This window comes from Diceros bicornis, chromosome 2 (assembly GCF_020826845.1).
Source record: "Diceros bicornis minor isolate mBicDic1 chromosome 2, mDicBic1.mat.cur, whole genome shotgun sequence".
NCBI lineage: Eukaryota > Metazoa > Chordata > Mammalia > Perissodactyla > Rhinocerotidae > Diceros > Diceros bicornis.
This window is the reverse complement of record NC_080741.1, coordinates 39,374,463-39,392,029: the sequence shown is the minus strand read 5'-3', so window position 1 is coordinate 39,392,029 and position 17,567 is coordinate 39,374,463. Positions and strand designations below refer to the sequence as shown.

Here is a 17,567-nt window from a genome sequence, read left to right as displayed (position 1 = left end):
GAGAAGAGATCATCAGAAATTTCCAGGATAGCACAGCTATTCTCCAATGGCCTTACCTTCCAGAGCATTAGGTTCTGCCCCTTTGTTATCTCAACTTAGAAGATGTATACCTGCAAGAAGAGAGAGAAGGGAGAAAAAGGTGTTATTGGGCCTTTTCTCTGGCAGGCAACCCTGTGAACTTCAATATAAGCTTTAACCTTGAACTCCTTGAAAGCCCACCTTTGGGATAATATTCTGAAATTTGAGAAATGAGAAATATCTGTCCCCTCATCTTACATTTGGGATGGAGGAAAGAAACCTCTCTTAGCCAGCAGTCAATAGTAGTCTTCTCTTTTTTAATGATGAATAATATATATACAAAAATGTGCCCGATAGTGTATAACATGCTGAAATTTCACAAACAGCACAAATCCCTGCAACCAGGACCCAGATCCAGAAACAGAATATTGCCAGCACAGAGCTGTCATCCCTTCCATTCCTTATCTGTGCTGTAAAAGGGCAACTATCATCCTGACTTTGAATAGAATAGCTTGACTTTGCTTTTGTACATTGCGTAAATGGAATCATACAATACACTCTATTGTGTCTACTTTCTTAGCTCAGCAGTATGTCTTTGGCGTTCATCCATTTGGATGGGGACGTTTTTGATGCTGCCTTCTGCCTGCCTCATCTGCCTCCTTTTCCTCAGGATCCTGGTGTCATCCTTAGCACCTTACGCTTGTTAGTGGGCATGTATTCTTGCCCTACCTGGTTTTCCCCTTCCAGGTATAATTATCCCATTGTGCCAAGAGATGTCCTGAGATGGACAGCCATTTGTACCATTCACATGAGTTATTTACGAAAGGCATTGCTCTGTGAAAAAGTAAGTAATTTTCTCATTATGCTTATAAACAAATACACACTGAAAGAGTGATATAACTAGTGATAAATAATCACCTTACAATGATGGTCATGGAGTCCCACAACCTTTTTGGCACCATATCCCTTTTCCAGCATGGATGTGTCTAACCCCATGAAGAGAAAGGGGAGAAAGCCTAAAGGGAGAATATTCTGGTCTTCATATGTCGGTTAGACTCAATTATTACATCTCTTTAATTCTTCCCATTCCTTCCTTGATCTGTAATATTTTGATAGCACCTTATTATGTTTTACTTAATATAATTTTTTAGACAATCACTGTGAGAATGGTTCACTGCTTGACACGAGAAATAAAGAGCCAGCCTTCAAGGGGCTCAGGTTAGCGCTGGAAACTCTACCTCTTGCGATCAGTTGCTCCCAACAGCTCCAGCAGTGGGGTGTGTGGGCACAGAAGAAGAAAGGATTAATCCTGTTTCTGTTTGGGGGAGATTTAGAAAGAGGTGACACTTGCACAAATAGACATTAAACCTAGAGGGAAGTTCTGCTTAGGTTTTTTAGACACAGAGCTTTGAGATGCCTTGTCACAGCTTCTCTGGATGGCCTTGATCAAGTCTTGCTGTTTGCCTCCTCCTTTTCCGGCTTCTAATGGGAGATAATTGTCACTCTCTAACCCCTCCATCTCATGATCTCACTGCCACAAAACACGACTATTTGTGAAAAATAGTGTTTTAATTCTTTGGGAACCAAGTCCACTGGCAGGACAATGAACTCTTTTCCTTTTTCTCCCTGAACGTCTTAGGAATCTAAAAGGGAGGAATAATAAAATTCAGGTGTCTTATTATAAATATATGGCAGTAAGATGACAGAAAGTAAATTTCAAATAGCAGAGTCAATAGCACACCTTCAATACTCATAATGTTTGGTAGAAAGCTCAGCATCCCAATGGGGAAGAACTCGCTGTCTGCATAGAGATTAGTGTGGCTTTGCAAGGACTGTGGCATCTCCTGTTAAAAGAGAAGAGCCCAAGCTATGGATCAGAAGATGCTCTTGTATCTGCTGGCTTGCCAAACCCCTGCAGCAGGCTGGAAATAACTTTAATTTATAACTAAACCTGTCTACTTGGGAAGGTCAATGTTAGGGGATTCCAGACTTGTCTTACACCACGCCAAGAAGATAACAGGTAACAGATCAAGTATGGTGGAAGGGGAGTGCCTTAGGTTGGAGTCCCTAGAAGCAGAACCCAAGGAAGGATTCATGTGAAATGATTCACTAAGAAAATGCTTCTAGAGGAGACCAGTAAGGCAGTGGGGGAGGAAGGAGAGAGGAAAACCAAGCAAAATCTTACAGAGGGTAGTTCTTAGCCTGATCGCACATGTGAATTTAGGAGTGTGAGCTGTACCACACAGAAGTTATACCGCAAAGAAATCCCAAGGAAAGGGACGTTAGGTTTACCTGGTAGGCTGCCAAGGATAAGGGGAATATAAATTCCTAGACACTCTGGTTTTTCTTGGTGTGGGCAAGTGGGGCTACAAAAGCCTGAGGACAGTCCTCCTTGAAATGGGTGTTAGCTCTTGGAAGCAAAAGGGCACTGAAGGGGCTATATGTATACAAAAATGGTAAAAGGGGTCCAAACAGATCTAGATGGAGCAAACTTATTGTGTACCAAAAGAGTGGTACCCAAAGGGGGTGACAAAATATGTTGACTAATAACCAGCATAAGGAAATAGGGATTACAGAAGAGAGCAACATGATGACATACAGGTTGGCAACCGAAACATGGAAATGTTGGTGCAGGGAGCTAGGTGCTACGCATTGGGATCCAGACAGGATCCAGTCCTTAATGGCACTGCTGAGAATAAGTCAAAGTGTTTTAGGGCACCGTGAGTGCCTGCTGTGATGTCAAAGCCAGGATACAATGTCCATACCTAGGCTAGCAGCCCCTTGAGATGAGGCTGAGTCACCAGAAGATGGGACTGGGCTTCTGAGGTTTCTTCCCAGCTCAGGCTTGTCCTGGAGCCTGGTCAGAGCTGAGCCTGCAGCCCTGGCAGTGGGGAAAGAAGGGGATGCTGGAATATTTGCTACTCACAACTAGTAACATTCCCGGGTTAGGAAACAGGCAAGATGCTCAGAAGAGGTCGTGGTAGAACTAAATATTTGTTACTATATGCAGCAAATTTCTTCATAGTTCAGATTTTTGTATTCATTATTCCAAATTAATTTTCACTATTACCTTTTCCTTTTATTTCTATTTATTTCATATCTACTTCTAATATGCTATTTTGCTGGTCTAAACATCCTTATAAGTGATTTTACCACAATATATAAATAAGGTTAAGTCTATTTTAACTTTAGGAAATTCATTCAACCCATATTTATTGAATACTTGTACATATAAAATGTTTCCTGCCAAGTACTAAGTGGGGATTCAGAAATTATTCAGATATGCTCATTCCCCTTAAGGAGTACATTGGCGTGAGTAGTTTTGTAGCTCTATCTAAAACGGAGAACCAGAGTTTCCTGGGGATACAGTGCATAAGGTACTTTAATAAAAGTCCTCCTTAAAGTAGTCTTGCCAGATAAAATACAGGACACAAATATTTCTCGGGACATACTTATACTAAAAAGCTAATCATTAATTATCCTGTACTTTTATTTGCTAAGTCTGACAACCCTGCCTGAAAAGTCTGCTCAGTGTGTGTTTCATCTCCAGGAAGCATGGTCATCAGCGCTCACCAGTCAGTGGGGAGAGCATCACTGTGTACGGGAGCCAGGGAACCATATAGACCTGCCCAGACTCAGACGGTAGCTCTGCCAGTTACCACCTGTGGGCCCCTGAGCCAGGAATTAAGCTCTCTGAACTGTTTTTCATCTGTGTAATGGGGACAAAACAACCTACTTTGCAAAGTGATCATTAGATAGCAGATGTTCAGGGAAAAGTAATCTCAGACCTCTAAAAAAGAGACGATAAGCATGCATTCTTCATTGAAAATGTCATTTCCTCAAATGAGAAGAGAAGGCATAAAGCACCAGGCAGAATTTTTAAGCTTCCTTGGATTGCAATTCAGTAGGAAATACCATTTTGCCCAGGGCGGTTGAGTCTGTTCTACATTTCACAGGTGACAAGCCGCAGAGTTCTGGCAGGGTAAGTGAGGGTTGCGCGTGTCCACAAGTCATATGATTCATGATGATCAAGTCACATTTTGAATTGGTGAGAGGCAGTCAACAGCCGGATCCCCACATAATTAGAATAATTTGTTCACACAGTTCTTATTTATTTCAAACTCTGCCTTGCTGTCCCAGTAGCTTTGATTTCTGGGCTCTTCTATCTTTGATTCGTCTTTGGCAACAGGTATCGTACATCTGTCCTATTTGGATGAGAAGCCAGAAGCTGGATCTGCACTGAAGCATCCCAATAACTACCTGTCAAGTGCACCACCTGTTATCATGTATCCAGCCCACTTTGCCTGATGTACTTGCCCATGACAGAGCAATTGTTAATCAGCATACTTGTTTCTTACTTTGTAATGTACAAGAGGAGCCCTAATTTAATATGCAAATTACAAAATAAAACGTCACTTTTATGACTGAAAATGCAATGAAATGCATTTCATTATGACATACTCTTATGACAGCAGAGTATGTGAATATTCTCTTAGCAATTTCTTGATTTCCTAGTTAAATCGACAATGTACCTTCCTGATAGCTGCCAAGGAAACACCCCTCCCTAACCCTCAGATGGCCCTTTGTGTGCATTCAGAGAAATGGCTCACTCGGATGGTTTTCCACTGAGAAGTGGAATCAGTAATCAAAATGAGTGCTAGATAGATTCTACTTCCTCTGGGACCCGAGAGAGGAAATATTTCTGCTCCGATGAGGAAAAAGCAGAATATGGAGTAGCTGTGTCTGTATTTCCTGATGTATTGTGAGAACTTAGTAAATATTAGGTAATATTGCAGGAGAACAAAGAGGGATGGACTGACAGAGCCTCTGCCCTCAGAAAGCTTATATTCAGAAGCAGATACTACAAGGTAGGAAATAAAAGGTATTTAAGAAGGGGATACTTGGAACATATTAAAATTCAGAGAGGTGCAAGTGATTATTCCCAGCTAGAGGGAATCAGTGAGAGTCTTTATAGAGGTGGCATTTGGTACAGCACATGGAATTTGTACATGCAATTATGGGCCAGGAGGAAGAGAATATTTAATGTGGATAAATTTCTATTCGCAGAGGCATGGATTCATGCAAGTGAATTTCATGTTCAAGAAAGAGGGTAATTATGTATATGTGAAGGGGACTAGTGGGAAAAATGGATTGAAAAGAAGGTTGGGATCACACTCTAGAGGCCTTAAATTCCAGGGTAACCAGTTTGATCTTTATTTGTAGGTGATTGGCAATCACTGAGGCTGTGAACCTGAGAATGAATATGAAAGCTATTCCTCATGTATTGAGAAGGTGAATCTGCTGGCATCTGGTGGGAGAATTTGGAGGAAGAGGTAAGAGCTGGCCAGATCACTGAGGACTAGTTTTCCTTTATATGCATGTTCAAGACTGATTAAACTTGGGAATCCCCTCAGTGTAATTGGAGAAACAGAATCTTGAGCTGGCAGGAAGTGTCACAGAATTAGAGTTCAGGCTGAGGGTGTCAGTAGCGAATCCTGCCACAGGTGTCCTGCTGCATTCCGGGAAAATAAGGTCACAGCACAGAATGTCACCTGCTGCCATCAGCTGGATTAGAAGCTGAAAAAGACAGATAATCTAATTTGGAGGAATCAGTTTGGAATTTTTCAGATCCGTCTTACCTTCCCCCATGAGAACAGATTAAAAATTTGGAATTAAAATGTTTATTATCTGTATAAAATATATATTTACTCGGCTAAGTTGTACTATGGAGAATGTGAGAGATATCCAAGAGCATTTTATCTGGTTGATTTGCTGAGGCTCTTTTGACCTGGAAGATATTCTTGACTCAGCCATTTAAAATTGTGTCAAGATGGTGATATCGAAATGTAAAATCATTACATTTAAAAAGTGATGGGGCGGCCTGTCCCTTCTGGGGGGGGCCTTGCTGGGCCTGTTGGTTCATCAAGGGCAGGGAAGGGACCTTGTTCTTTTATCACCAGTGCCTAGTTCAATGATACAAAAACATAATAAATATCGATGAATGAGTGAGGTAATAAATGAAATAACTACCTGGTTTGCCAGGCATGGGTCTTTTTGCGAATTAGAAAGAAGCTTCCCTTACTCTGGGCAGACTCAGCCCTGAGTTAAGGTGTCCTGATTGGTAGTTAAGTACAGGATGGATTTTAATCTCAACTGTCTCCTTGGCTAGGGAACCGTGTGCAAGGTGCAGCTTTCACAATAGCATGTAATATGATGATGATTAGCTGAGAAAGCATTTCCTCCCATTGTTCTCTCTGTGTGTAGACACATAGGGCACTTGCATATACTGCTACCTTACATCGTTAACTGTCTTCCCATGGATGTCTACTCTCCACATCTTTGACATAGGGGTCTGCACTTACTGGAGGCTCAATGCCTGTTCATTGTCAATACTCAGTAAGTGCTCAGTGCCTGTTCCTTTGTGGCCTGCATTTTTACGTGATATGAAAATCGGTATTCTCAAGCTATCCCCTCTTCCTCCTCCTTGTGCTCCCCATCAACATTCAAGTCAACTCATGCTAAGATTCAGTTTCAATTTAGACAGCTAGATTAATGTACACCCTGCTCATTTTGATAAAGTGACACTAGAAAGTTATGCAGGTGAAGCCACCATTAGCAGATCAAGGAGGTTTCTGGCTTGACCATGGGGAGGCTGACAGGCAGAGCCTTTGGTCCAAGTATACCAGATTTTTTGAGCACATCTTGAAATCACCTTAAAGGGGAGACCCCTTTCCTGCTCTTAGCCCCTAATGACTAAACTAGAGCACAGAGCAGGTGCAGCGTTCCATGCAGAGCAAGAGGTAATGACTCACAAATAGGCAAGAGACAAAGCAGTGGCCAGGCCAGGCATCTATTTTTGGCTTGAAAAAAGCCTGTTGAGTGGGGATTTGTTTCTCTTTCTATGCACTGTGAAACCTGCTGAGTAGATTGCTGTGGAAGCTGTGCTTTGCAGCCATTGGCAGAACAATACTGAATTTCAAACGCAGTGGCTGAGAACCTAAAAAAAGACTTTTCATTCATGTTTATCTCTATATAAAACTATAATGAATAATTCCCATTTTGGGGGTTCAAATTGGGTTTCAGACTTTTAAAATTATTTGCCTTTAATATAACATCAACCTAAAAGGGTGGATTCTATGATTTCCATGTAAAGAATGAGCCAACTGAATCTCAAAACCTTTTCTGGATTGAAACTCAGGTCTGTATGGCCCAGATATTATGTTCTCTTCACTACACCACACTGCCTCTTAGTGTACTAGTAGCCATTCCGGATTGTGTAAAGGCACTTTACCCGACTGTACTACATCATTGATTTAATTGCCCCTTCAGTACTTTTAGTAGTTCTTAGACAAAGGCACAGGCTTGTGGGAGATTCTACCTATTGTCCAGAAATCCCCCCAAATGTTGTTTTTGTTTTTAAGCAATGACACCACCAAATAAGTAGTATCTCAAGTTACACATGTAACTTTCATGGCTTCCATGTTCAATGATAATCTTTAAGTCTACTCTGAATTTCTTATTCTGTTATAAACTTTGAGAAATACACAGAACTTTACATGTTCCATATTTAATTTTACATTGGCATTGATCAAATAACAACATAAAAACTTGATATGCTCTTTCATTTTGAACTTTCCAAATACCCTCCACCCATACCCACCTACCTACACATCTGACACATCACAATAATATGGCTCAATTAAAGGTAAGAGAAATAGCAACATATGAGCCCAGTAATGTAACATGCATTTAATGATGTTGGCTCATATCTTCCTACACTATTAAGCAAAATTTGCCAGAAAATAATTTAAGATCAAATTGAAGAACTCTGTATTAATAGCTGACTCTAGTATAATTCATAAACTAAAAATAGCAGTATTGATAATTTTGCGAGTCACTACATTTCATAAGAATGTTTGAAAAATAAATGAGGGACGCATGTAAATAATGTGGCACATAGTAAATGCTCTCTAAATATTAGCTATTGTTTTTGCTGTTATTAAATTTGTGCTGTTGCAACTGTAATATCGTGGATTCAGCTTGCAATTAGTAGAATTGATTTTAACTCCAAGGTGGACTGTAATGTTTTAACTCGGAGGTTTAGCTATTTTACTTGTGTTTGAGTATGTGTGGTTATGTACATATGTGTGCTTATAAAAGTGAAATGAATGACAACAATGATGCAAGTTAGTTTGATTAGTGTTAGTATTAGTATGATATATTTTTGTTGGTATATTTAGTGTTAGCATGGTATATTATTCCCCTTGTGTTTACTTGTAATCTATATATGTCTTTATATTTAAAGTGGGTTTTTTATAGACAACATATAGTGGCTCTTAAAGTCTTTAAACAACATCAAACTAAGTTTATTTTATTTTTAAAATTTTCAGTTATACAATACCATGTTATCAACTATAGTCATCATGTTTCACATGAGATCCCCAGACTTTATTTATATTATAGCTGAAAGTTTATACCCTTTTACCAACTTCTTCCTGTTTCCCCACCCCTCAGCCACCACCCTTCTACTTTCTATTTCTATGAGTTTTACTTTTTTTTTAAAGATTCCACAAATAAGTGATACCATGCCATATTTGTCTTTCTCTGTCTGACTTATTTTACTTAGCCTGATGCCAAGTTCCATCCATGTTGTTGCAAATAATAGGATTTCCTTCTTTCTCACAGCTTAACAATATTCCATAGTGTTTATATATATATGTGTGTGTGTGATATATATGTCACATCTTCTTTACCCATTCATTCGTTGATGAACATTTAGGTTGTTTCCGTATCTTGGCCGTTGTGAATAATGCTGCAATGAACATGAGAGTGCAGACACCTCTTTCATTTCCTTTGGATATATACCCAGAAGTGGGATTGCTGGATCATATGGTAGGCCTATTTTTAATTTTTTGAGGAACTTTCATACTGTTTTTCATAACGGCTGCACCAATTTACATTCCCAGCAGGGCACAAAGTTTCCCTTTTCTCCACATCCTTGCCAACACTTGTTATCTCTTGTCTTTTTGATGGTAGCCATTTTAACAGTGTGAGGCGATATATCCTTGTGGTTTTGATTTGCGTTTCCCTGATGATTAGTGATGTTGTGCACCTTTTCATGTACCTGTTGGCTAAACTAAATTTAAATGGATACTTATTTTAAAAAACTATGATTTTACAAAACTGATGCAACAAGAAATAGAAAACTTGACCTAAGTAGATACATCATTAAAACAATATAAGACTTCAAAACTTATAGAAATTTGCAGTGCCAGAAGTGAACTTTAATGTTTGCAAATTAGACAAAAAAACCATCCCAGGATGTAACGCAGCCTTTGACAGAAGATTCAAACTGTATTATAAGTGTGTGAAATAACTTCCCTGAAGCAGATGGGGAAAGAGTGCTGACCTTAGTAACTTTGGAAATGAATGGAAACTATAAGAGAAAAGGCAAAAGCACTATATTCTAGTTGGTAAAGTAGTTTTCCATGAAGGTACATATTAACAATTCAGAAATCACTACGCATTTATACTGGAATTGGACAATTAAGTAAATGAATGGTAGAAGGTGGGATCCAGATTTCTCACTGCTAAAGTGAGAAGTCACAGACAAGCTAGGGGAGAAGGCTAGAATGATCCATGCGGCAATGGATTACAGTTGGAGACATCAATATGAACTCATGTTTAGCTTAATATAGAAGCAGATGGATACACACAGAAATGATTATAAACATATGGGTTAGTATACATGTGAATATTTCCTTTCTCTGTCATCTGAGAGGGCCTGAAAGCAATGACACTCCAGTAGCAACGAACATACCAAGTGTCCAGATCTTGCTTTCTAATACTATTCTCCAATAAAAGAAACCAAAGCTCCTTGGAGAAATAGCTGATTCTAGAGCAAGGGCAGGTAATATACAGGATGAGCCTGCAGTATCTTGTAGTATCAGAAAGTTAAGGGAGTGCAAAACAACAACAACAACAAAATTCACAATGATGGAGATGAGTCAAAGGGACACAGAAGCCATCTAAAAGAGCCCCTGATAGCCAAAGCTGGTACAATTTGAGCAAAAAAATAAAGTAGTATTGGAATATAACCCCAGGTATAAAATAAATATACATGATCCATACTTATGTAAATAAATGATTGAATAAATAAATTAATGGGAGAGAAGAGACACACCTCCTGTGCCATAAAATCCCAAATAATACATGTAGGTACTCTGTCTTCAAGGAGGGGGAGCATAACTCTCCACTTCTTAAGTGTGGGCTGCACATAATGACTTTCTTCCAAAGTGTATAGTATGGAAAGTGGAAAAAAGAGTAACTTTACAGCAGAGAAATCTGACAAACACTACCACAGCCAGGGGCTCAAGGTTAACATCAATAGTTATAAGTATGTACCCTTGATAAGATGGGATGAGAATGACACTTTACCTCTCTGATCTTCCTTCCAAAACTTCACAGCCCCAGTCCAATCATGAAAAAAACATCAGGTAAGTCCCAAATGAAGGACATCCTATAAAATACTTGTCCAGTATTCCTCAAAATTATCATGGTCATCAAAAACAAGAAAAGCCTGAGAAACTATCACAGCCAAGAGGAGTCTAAGGAGACATGACAACTAAATGTGACATGATATCCTGGAGGGGATCCTGGAACAGAAAAAGGACATTAAAAAATAAGTAAATATGAAAACACTATGGTCTTTAGATGAATATTGTATCAGTATTGGCTATTAATTGTGAAAAATATTCCCTACTAATGTAACTAATGTAATATAGGGGAAACTGGATATGGGTTATATGGAAACTATCCATCCTGTCTTCACAAGTTTTCTGTAAATATAAATTGTTTTAAAATAAAAAGTTTATTTTAAATACATAGCCTATAATTAAAAATATACCATAATATAATAAAATCAAAGGAATCGACAGCTCAAGATATGGTGCTGTTCAACCATCTGTCCACATGGAGAAAAAGAAGATAAAACTAGAAACCTACCTACCACCATGCACAAAAAGAAAATCCAGATGAGTTAAAGACCTAAATATGGACATGCAAAGCTATAAAAACTTTTTAAAAAATAAAAGAAAGAATATTTATGATGATTGATCTTATCAAAGTGTAGTCCCTGGACCAGCAGTATAAGCATTCTCAGGGAATTTGTTAGAAATGCAAATTCTTGGGCTCCAACCAGAGAAACTCCAGAGGTAATGTCCACCTATCCTTGTTTTAAAAGTCCTCCAGGTGGGTCTTATGTATCTTAAAGTGTGAGGACCACTGGAGGAGAGTAACACTTCATAAACAAGAAAGAGAAGACAAGCTACAAAGTGAAAGATTGATAAAATGGCTGTACTAATATTTAAAACATGAAATATCTATCAAACCATTGTCTCAGAAGAAATAATTGACCAAAGATTAGCATATAAAATATTCAGCATAGATAAATATAGAGCACGGGTTCTCAATTGGGAGTGAATTTTCCCCTGGGGAATTTTGCAATGTCTGGGGACATTTAGGTCATCAAAACTGCGGGAGATTCTTCGCTCTATTTCTGTGAAAAATGTTGGAACTTTGATAGGGATTTCATTGAATCTATAGATTGCTTTAGGAAGCATGGGTATCTTAACTATGTTAATTCTTCCAATCCAAGAGCATGGAATATCTTTCCATTTCTTTGTGTCTTCTTCAACTTCTTTCAGCAATGTTTTATAGTTTTCAGTGTACAGATCTTTCACTTCTTTGGTTAAATTTATTCCTAGGTATTTTATTCTTTTTGTTGCAATTGTAAATGGGATTGTATTCTTAATTTCTCTCTCTGCTGCTTCGTTGTTAGAGTATAGAAATGCAACTGATTTTTGTATGTTGATTTTGTATCCTGTAACTTTACCGTATTCGTTTATTACTTCTACAAGTTTCCCCCCCCCCCCCAAAGCCCCAGTAGATAGCTGTATGTCATAGCTGCACATCCTTCTAGTTGTTGTATGTGGGATGCAGCCTCAGCATGGCCGGAGAAGCCGTGCATCAGTGCGCCTGGGATCTGAACCTGGGCCTCCAGCAGCGGAGCCCTCACACTTAACTGCTAAGCCATGGGGTCGGCCCTACTTCTACAAGTTTTTTGGTGGATTCTTTATGGTTTTCTATATATAAAATCATGTCATCTGCAAATAGTGACAGTTTCACTTCTTCTTTTCGAATTTGGATCCCTGTTATTTCATTGTCTTGCCTGATTGCTCTGGCTAGGACTTCCAATACTACGTTAAACAGAAGTGGTGAGAGTGGGCATCCTTGTTTGGTTCCCGTTCTTAGAGGGATATCTTTCAGTTTTTCTCCATTGAGGATGATATTAGCTGTGGGTTTGTCATCTATGGCCTTTATTATGTTGAGGTACTTTCCTTCTATAGCCATTTTATTCAGAGTTTTTATCATAAATGGATGCTGTATCTTGTCAAATGCTTTCTCTGTGTCTATTGAGATGATCACGTGATTTTTATTCTTCATTTTATTAATGTGGTATATCATGTTGATTGATTTGTGGATGTTGAACCATCCCTGCATTCCTGGAATAAATTCCACCTGATCATAGTGTATAATCTTTTTAATGTATTATTGTATGAGATTTGCTAGTATTTTGTTGAGGATTTTTGCATCAATGTTCATCAGTGATATTGGCCTGTAATTTTCTCTTTTTGTGTTGGCCTTCTCTGGTTTTAGTATCAGGGTAATGTTGGCTTCATAGAATGAGTTAAGGAGCGTCCCCTCCTCTTCAATTTTTTGGAAGAATTTGAGAAGGATAGGTATTAAGTCTTCTTTGAATGTTTGGTAGAATTCACCAAGGAAGCCATCCGGTCCCGGACTTTTATTTATTTCTTTTCTTTTCTTTTTTTTTTTGTGAGGAAGATCAGCCCTGTGCTAGCATCTGCTAATCTTCCTCTTTGTTTGCTGAGGAAGACTGGCCCTGGGCTAATATCCATGTCCACCTTCCTCCAGTTTATATGGGATGCTGCCACTGCATGGCTTGCAAAGTGGTGCGTCAGTGCGCGCCCGGGATCTGAACTGGCGAACCGCGGGCTGCTGCAGCGGAACACGTGCACTTAACTGCGTGCACCACTGGGCCGGCCCCTGGACTTTTATTTTTTTATTTTTTTAAAGATTTTATTTATTTATTTATTTTCCCCCCAAAGCCCCAGTAGATAGTTGTATGTCATAGCTGCACATCCTTCTAGTTGCTGTATGTGGGACGTGGCCTCAGCATGGCCGGAGAAGTGGTGCGTCGGTGCACACCCAGGATCCGAACCCGGGCCGCCAGCATAGGAGTGCACGCACTTAACTGCTAAGCCACTGAGCCGGCCCTGGACTTTTATTTTTTGGGAGGTTTTTGATTACTGTTTCAGTCTCCTTACTGCTGATTGTTCTATTCAAATTCTCTATTTCTTCTTGATTCAGTTTCGGAAAGTTGTATGATTCTAAGAATTTGTCCATTTCTTCTAGATTATCTAATTTGTTGGCATATAGCTTTTCATAGTATTCTCTTATAATATTTTCTATTTCTGAGGTGTCCATTGTAATTTCTCCTCTTTCATTTCTGATTTTACTTAGTTGAGACTTCTCTCTTTTTTTCATGGTGAGTCTAGCTAAAGCTTTGTCAAATAGAACAAAGCATCCTAAAATTTATGGAACAACAAAACACTCTGAATAGCCAAAGGAATCCTGAGAAAAAAGAACAAAGCTGGAGATATCACACTCCCTGATTTCAAAATATACTACAAAGCTATAGTAACCAAAACAGCATGGTACTGGCACAAAAACAGACACACAGATCAATGGAACAGAATCAAGAGCCCAAAGATAAACCCACACATCTATGGACAGCTAATTTTCGACAAAGGAGCCAAGAACATGCAATGGAGAAAGGAAAGTCTCTTCAACAAATGGTGTTGGGAAAACTGGACAACCACATGCAAAAAAAACAAAAGTAGACCATTACCTCACACCATACACAAAAATTAACTCAAAATGGATTAAAGATTTGAATGTGAGACCTGAAACCTCGAAACTTCTAGAAGAAAACATAAGAAGTACACTCTTCGACATTGGTGTCAGTAACATATTTTCAAGGACCAAGTCAGACCAGGCAAGAGAAACAATAGAAAAAATAAATAAATGGGACTACATCAAACTAAAAATCTTCTGCACAGCAAAGGAAACCATCAACAAAACAAAAAGACAACCTAACAATTGGGAGAAGATATTTGCAAACTATATATCTGATAAGGGGTTAATCTCGAAAATATATAAAGAACACATACATCTCAACAACAAAAAAACTAACAACCCAGTTAAAAAATGGGCAAAAGACTGGAACCGACAATTCTCCAAAGAAGATATACAGATGGCCAACAGGCACATGAAAAGATATTCAACATCATTAACTATCAGGGAAATGCAAATCAAAACTACAATGAGATATCACCCCACTCCCATCAAAATGGCTATAATTAACAAGACAGAAAGCAGCAAGTGTTGGAGAGGATGTAGAGAGAAGAGAACTCTCATACACTGCTGGTGGGAGTGCAAACTGGTGCAGCCACTATGGAAAACAGTATGGAGATTCCTCAAAAAATTAAGGATGGAACTCCCACACCATCCAGCTATTCCACTGCTGGGTATTTATCCAAAGAACATGAAAACACCAATGCATAAAGATATGTGCACCCCTGTGTTCATTGCAGCATTACTCACAATAGCCAAGACTTGGAAGCAACCTAAGTGCCCATCAAAGGACGAATGGATGAAGAAGATGTGGTATATATACACAATGGAATACTATTCAGCCATAAGAAACGATGAAATCCAGCCATTTGTGACAACATGGATGGATATTGAGGGTATCATGCTGAGCGAAATAAGTCAGAGGGAGAGGGTCAAATATTGTATGATCTCACTCATAAGTAGAAGATAAAAACAACAAACAGACACATAGAGACAGAGATTTGATTGGTCGTTACCAGAGGGGAGGAGGTGAGGGAGGAGGGTGAAAGGGATGATTAGGCACTTGTGTGTGGTGATGGATTGTAATTAGTATTTGAGTGGTGAACATGATGTAATCAATGCAGAATTAGAAGTATAATGATGTATGCCCGAAGTTTATACAATGTTACAAACCAATGTTACTGCAATAAAAAAATTGAAAAAACAAAAAAAAACTGCAGGAGACTGGTCATTTAGTTAGCAGAGGACAGGGATGATGCTAAACATCCTACAATGCACAGATAGCCCCACACAACAAAGAATTATCTGGTTCCAAATGGAAATAGTGCTAAGTTTGAGAGACTCTGGCATAGAGAATTTCTTCAAATCATTAAGGAGGAGATGATCAGCACAGTAGCTTGGGCAATTCACAGAGGAAAAAACCCAAATGACCAATACACATTTGAAGAGAGGCTCAAACTCACTAGTAGGTAGGTAAATGAAAATGATCACAACCTTTATTTTGGCAACAAACAAAACACCAAGTCTTATAACATCATGTGTATTAGTTGCCCATTGCTGCTATAGCAAATTACCAAAAACTTAGCAGCTCAAAACAACAAAAGTGTATTATCCTACAGTTCAGGAAGTCAGAAGCCGATTATTGGTCTCATTGCACAGAAGTGAAGGTATTGGCAAGGCTGATTCCTTCTGGAGGCTCCACAGGAGAATCTACTTCCTTGCCTTTACCAGCTCCTGGATGTGGCCTGTATTCCTTGGCTAGCGGCCCTGTCCTCCATCTTCATGTTTCCGACTTTCTGACTTCTGCTTCCATCCTCACGTCTCCTTCTCTGCCTCGCCTGATCCCCTATTGTAATGACTCCAGTGATGACATTGGGTCCATGTTGATAGCGCAGGATTGTCTCTTCATCTCAAATCTGCATCTACAAAGTTGCTTTTGCAATTCTAATGTAACATATACACAGGTTCCAGGGGTTAGGATGTGGACATCTTTGGAGGTCTGTTATTCAGCCTACTATATCATGTAGTGAGGAGAATGTGGGGAAATGATGATACTGTAATTCGGAAGTATAAATTGGTACCACTACCCTGGAGGGCAATTGAGCATATTTAGTAAAGTTGAAGAACATCTTTCAACCCAACCATAGTATTTCTTTAGTGGCTACGTCTGAAGAACTCTTACACATGTGCACAAGTATAAGAACATTAATTACAGCAGAGATTATAATAGTACTAAATGGGAAATAAACCCAGCGATCTCTTAGTTGTAAGGTTAATTCAAATTGAGATATAAATGAAATAGATGTTTTTGTGTCAACATGTATAAATCTTTAAACTCAAAGTTGAAGGGGAAAAAGGAAGCTATAAAGAATGAATGCCATTTACGTAAACTGTTAATCCTATGGATTTGTACATACGTAGTAGAGATACAAACACACACCTCAGCGTGACTTATACTAACTTCAGGGTGGTGGGGAAGTCTGAGGAGGGAAAGTTGGGGAAGAGATAGGAGAGAAGTGTGGCTTTAGATATTTCTTTTATTGTTTATTCAGATATTTGTTTAAGAATGTTTTAAAAATAAAGAAAAAAATCTGAAACCAGTATGGTAAAATGTTAATGTCTTTTTAATTTCAGTAGTGAGTAGATAGGTGTATGATAATATTTCAAAATAAATGTTTTTAACTCTCAGAACATCCTAGACCCAGAATAAGTCTTTTTCCTAAGCTAATATCTTCTAGAGAGTTCTGATTATTATGGCATAGCGAGCATTGTTTTTTTTACATTTTTGTCCTGAAAATTCATTATTATGAATTTGATTCATGGAAATCATTTTCTTAGATCCTCATCACCCTTAAAGGAGGATCTAATCTGATTTTGCTATAAGATGGCTAATTTCTAAACCTCATTTATTTGCTTTGCTTTTTTTCTACCAACCGTTCAAATAGCTGTCAGGAAGCATCTGCTCCTGCTTCCCCTTTTTGTGATTTTATGTAAATCACTTAACTGTTCTGGGATTCAATTTCTTCACCTATAAAATAATGGCACTAGACTAGGAACATCTTTAAGGGCCTTTAAGTTTTAAAATTCTGTCCTCTATTTTCTTTAAATTTTTAATCTGTAAAGCATTCTTGCTAACTATGTTGCCCTTATCCTCTGGTATCATCTATTAGACTTGAAAGAATTGCTTTGGAAAATACTGACCCCTTAATTGGTTTTTAAAGGAACATCCAAATAATTAAAGATACTTATAGACTTGCAACAGTGTTTATAGTACTAACTACCACCAGAGTTCTATTGATGGGGTGCTTAAAGATCTAATTTTAAGTAATGAGGTGAAAGACAGTGCCCTACTCTCTTTTCCAACACTTCAGTATTTTAATGTTAAAAGATACGTTTATCACTTGCTCTCTTGGTGCATTAACCAGAATATTGGAATAGCTGGTATCATAGCAAATGGCACGTTTGACTTCCTCCCATATTTTCCTCTGTGTGACCATGTAAGCTTGTGGTCATTCTCTGAGTTACATGAATTCATTCCTCTTCAGCCTGCAGCA

General features: G+C 38.6%; 1 long non-coding RNA gene across 2 annotated transcripts in view; it reads left to right on the top strand.

Moving 5' to 3' along the window:
• Positions 1–17,567, top strand: part of LOC131413863 (uncharacterized) — a 215,120-nt gene that overhangs the window by 82,832 nt on the left and 114,721 nt on the right. For both annotated transcript variants that reach the window (XR_009222042.1, XR_009222041.1), the window contains exon 2: positions 5,242–5,351. This is a non-coding gene — a long non-coding RNA (uncharacterized LOC131413863). The remainder of the gene's footprint in view (positions 1–5,241; positions 5,352–17,567) is intronic.